This window comes from Lactuca virosa, chromosome 1, assembly GCF_052849685.1.
Source record: "Lactuca virosa cultivar CGN04683 chromosome 1, Lactuca_virosa_CGN04683_v6, whole genome shotgun sequence".
Taxonomy (NCBI): Eukaryota; Viridiplantae; Streptophyta; class Magnoliopsida; order Asterales; family Asteraceae; genus Lactuca; species Lactuca virosa.
This window is the reverse complement of record NC_136426.1, coordinates 106,636,936-106,640,973: the sequence shown is the minus strand read 5'-3', so window position 1 is coordinate 106,640,973 and position 4,038 is coordinate 106,636,936.

The following is a 4,038-nucleotide window of genomic DNA, read 5'->3' as shown; positions in this document are numbered from 1 at the left end:
CTGACTACATTGGTCAAACAAGTAATTTCAGTTACAGTTTATCACCTTATGTTTAGGTTGACATGTAACGAAAATTTTGAATTACCCACGAAGCTTATTAAAAGAAGCCCTTCAATACTTATCAACAAGTATTCGATTGTAATTCATGGGAAACCACACAAGCTATTGATCATTTCTCTTAATGATTAATGAAGTAATCTTTGCCCGGGATTTTATCTGCTTTTATGTCAAATTGACATTTTGACATCACAATATCCCAAAATTTTCGTATTTTTGTTTCTCGCCTACATTCTTTGGAACACTGCACTCACGAAATCCTTGAGGCTCTGAGTAATACCAACTCAGGCTGATGATTTCAAACTTCTGGCATATGACTTCGCTTTTCATCCCAAAAGTGAAAGAGCCTTGCTTCCATTCGAAGGGTTCTGACGGTTACAATATTCTTGGGGATAGCAAGACAGGCTGTTTATAAATAACGTATGGTATTCTGTCCGATTTTCAAGGCGATGTGACAGCTACTTTTTGACGCATGGTTACCTTTACGCAGTAATGGTCCGATTTTCAAGGTGCCACGTCGAATATCATTCATTACCTATCCCGCTTCAAATTCAAACTTCAGGGTTACATATAAAAGGGGATTCAAGGGTTCATTATCAATTTACGCGATCAAAAAGCAAAAATCCCAAATTCTCTGATCATCAAAATATTATAACCCTAACAATGGCGACTTCTGCTCATGTTGATTTTCATACCACTGAAGATGCCTCTTCATTACCATTAATGAAGATTCAAGCAACAAACTATCACTTGGAGGGTGATGTTTCTCAATACCCGGAAGAATTGAAGATGCTAATCGTTGCTTTGAAGAACTCTGTTTTGTCAAAGGCGATGTTCAGTTCATTCTCTGTTCCAATGTCATGGTTGTCTCAAGCAGGATCTACTGCTACTTACAACAAAGCTTCTGATACGATTACTTTTCATCTGGTGAATGACAAAAACGTCAGGCTATCCAAGAAACTCTTTTGTCAAATTCTTGAAATTCCGAATTCACCTCCATATGTTGCTTTCACATTCCCTCAAATCGTTAACATGTTTAATGAGATGGGATATCAGCCTCCATTGTCTAAGATCAATGATTTTAAGAAATCTGGTCTTCCACGACTATGGAATTTCTTATTTGTAATTTTTCTACGATGTTTAACTGGGAGAACAGTTGGTCTTGATAAGGGAAGAATGGAGGTTTATGCAATGGTTGCTGGCATCTATTATGATCTTCAAGTGGACTATTCTACACAATTATGGAAAGAATTCCAAAAGGGTGTAGAACATACGAATGCTATTCATGGTATTTCGTGTGCAAGATACTAGAGCCTGATTTTGCAATACTTTTATAACAAAGAAGGGATTTTGGTACCCAATGATGAAGAAAAAGCCGTTTTTCAATCGTACCACTATTCGAAGGATGTCACAGATAGTGCTGAAGTTTTTCCATCAGTTGCTCGTATTCCCGATGCAATGCTTAAAAGAGTCGATCCTTCGAATTCTGTCTTGGTAGCATATTTGAAGACCATTGATTCTACAATCGAAACTGGCATATTATTGGGAAGAGATGATAAGAAATCCAAGAAGACGAAGAAGAATGAAACTGAGTCAAAATCTTCGAAATCTCCAAAGAAGAAGCCTGAAACCGTTGAAGTGTCTGTTGCTGAGACTCAAGTGATTGAGCCTATTGTTGAAGAAACACAAGAGCATGTAGTCCTTCCTTCGAAGACTGGTATGTTTCGAAGAATCAAAATGAAGTTAACCCATAAAAGCAAGTCTCCTACACATAAAGTGGTTCGAAAACCTCAAATCACTCATCAGGGTGTGTTAATTAGAGAAGTGCCAGCACCTATTTCTCCGGTGTCCAAGAAACGAAGGGCTGAGGATATGGCAAAACATTTGTCAAAGAAGAAGAAGAAGAAGACCCGAAAACTCGTGATTTCTACTGAGTCCACAGAAGATGATGATGAAAGAATTCCAGAAACCCCAGAGTTAAATCCTAATGCAGGAAGTTCAACTCCTGAGCAGACAGTCATCATACCACCCGAAGATTCGGTTGCCAAATCAGTTTATGAGGCGGTACGAACTTCAGGCATCCCTGCAAACGTATCTGATACGGATGCAAATGTCAATATGAGTGATGGAGGTTCGAAAAATAATGATCAAGATAAATCTACTTCTGCTCCTTTCGAAAGTATTGTTTCTTTATCACAATCCACTATTCCCATTACATCAACCACTGATTCCCCTACATTCGAACACATTATCAATCAACCATTCACTTCTATTTTTTCTTCTCAATCCACTGACACACCCAAACCGACTTCGAATGTTCAAGAAACCATTTTTATGGAGACAGAAACTGATACTGAGGGGTTTGGAGGCACGTTTGAAGAATTGGAATTTCATGAAGAAGAAGAGCAGTTTCCAGATCATATGCTGATGACCATAAAGCAATTTAAAATTCTGAATCAGAAGTTGAATTCGATAATTCAATCTCAAGCTGATCTGGGGGGTGGTTCATCTGTTTCAAGTTTGGAGGTTGATACTATGTTAAAGATGTTCGAAGCCAGAGTTGTGAGCAAAGTATCTGGAATGCTTACTGACTCTGAATCAAGAATTTTGGAGAAGGTTGATCTCAGTGATCAAAACAATGAAATTCAAATCAATTCTCAAAACTCGAAGTTTGCTGGAGATCTGAAAGAGTTGAAGAATGTCACAAAGGAAAGGCATGTTCTTTTTGTTCAAGAAGTGAAGAAATTCAGGGAGGATGTAAATTTGCAGATTCATGAACTTCGTGAAGACATGCAAAAAGAAGTTGCTACTGTTCAACAAGATTATGCATCCTTGAATCAGAAGGTTGATATCATTTGTGACGCAGTCACACGATTTGTTAAATTGTATGAAAATTTGAGTCCACAAATAACTCAACTTTCAACATCTGAAAGTGCAAACTTTGAGGAAGTGATTACTTTGCTCAAGGAGTTAAAAGAAATTTCTGACAGGCCGGTGTCTTCTTCCCTAATTACTCCTGAATTTTTATCACAAAAGTTTATCCAATTCGAAGCCATTCTCAACAAGCAACTTGCTCCTCTCTTTCGCATTTCAAGCCTTCTTCCCACAACGTATGCCCCACCTGTTTTCACAGGGGTGCAAGGGGGAGAAAGAAAAACTGGTGAATCGAAAGCAAGTGATGAAGATGTGAAAGTTGTAGGAAAGGTTTTTTCTTCGAAGATCCCAACAACAAAGCCAGTTATAGTTTCTGCTGGGATGGTTACTTCAACAGTTGTCACAACGTTACCTATTACAAGACCTATTTCAAAAGGAATTGTGATTGGTTAATCTACAGAGACTGGTGAGAGTGGTTCGAAACCAAAAGAGGCAATTGACAATCCAGCTTTGAAAGATAAAGGGAAATCGATTGTAGTGGAAAAGTCAAAAGAAGAAAAGAAGGCTGCAGCAGAAGCTGAAATCGAAAAACTGAGGTTGATTCAAAGCATTATGGCTCAGCGTGCTGGTGATCCGAAGGGAATGGACAAAGGTGATCCATCCAAACACTACAATTATGAAACAATCGAGGCCAAGGTAGCGTATAATCAAATGTATTCGTTTGAGAAGAAACCGAAACAAAGTTATTTGGTTACGAATACAGATGCAAGCCAGTTGGATTTTCCAATAAACGAAATGATGTTCATCATGCCTCAGTTCAAAGCAGAAGGAAATTTTAAAGAAAAGGATGAAGGTACACACATGAAAACTCGTTTTCATGTTGTTCTTGCAAAAGCCCCTGAGGAGGTGTGGTCATTGATTAAAATCAAGAAAGTGATCAGTATGAAAAAGGATGTGGTATTCGAAAACACAGTCCAAAATTTCAAATATGTGGTTGCCAGGGCAAATGGAAATATTTGTGACTTTACTATTGCAGATTTTTCGTTAATGAACTTGTATGATCTTATACAAGTCGCATTAATTTTGAAAGACAAATCATTTTCATAC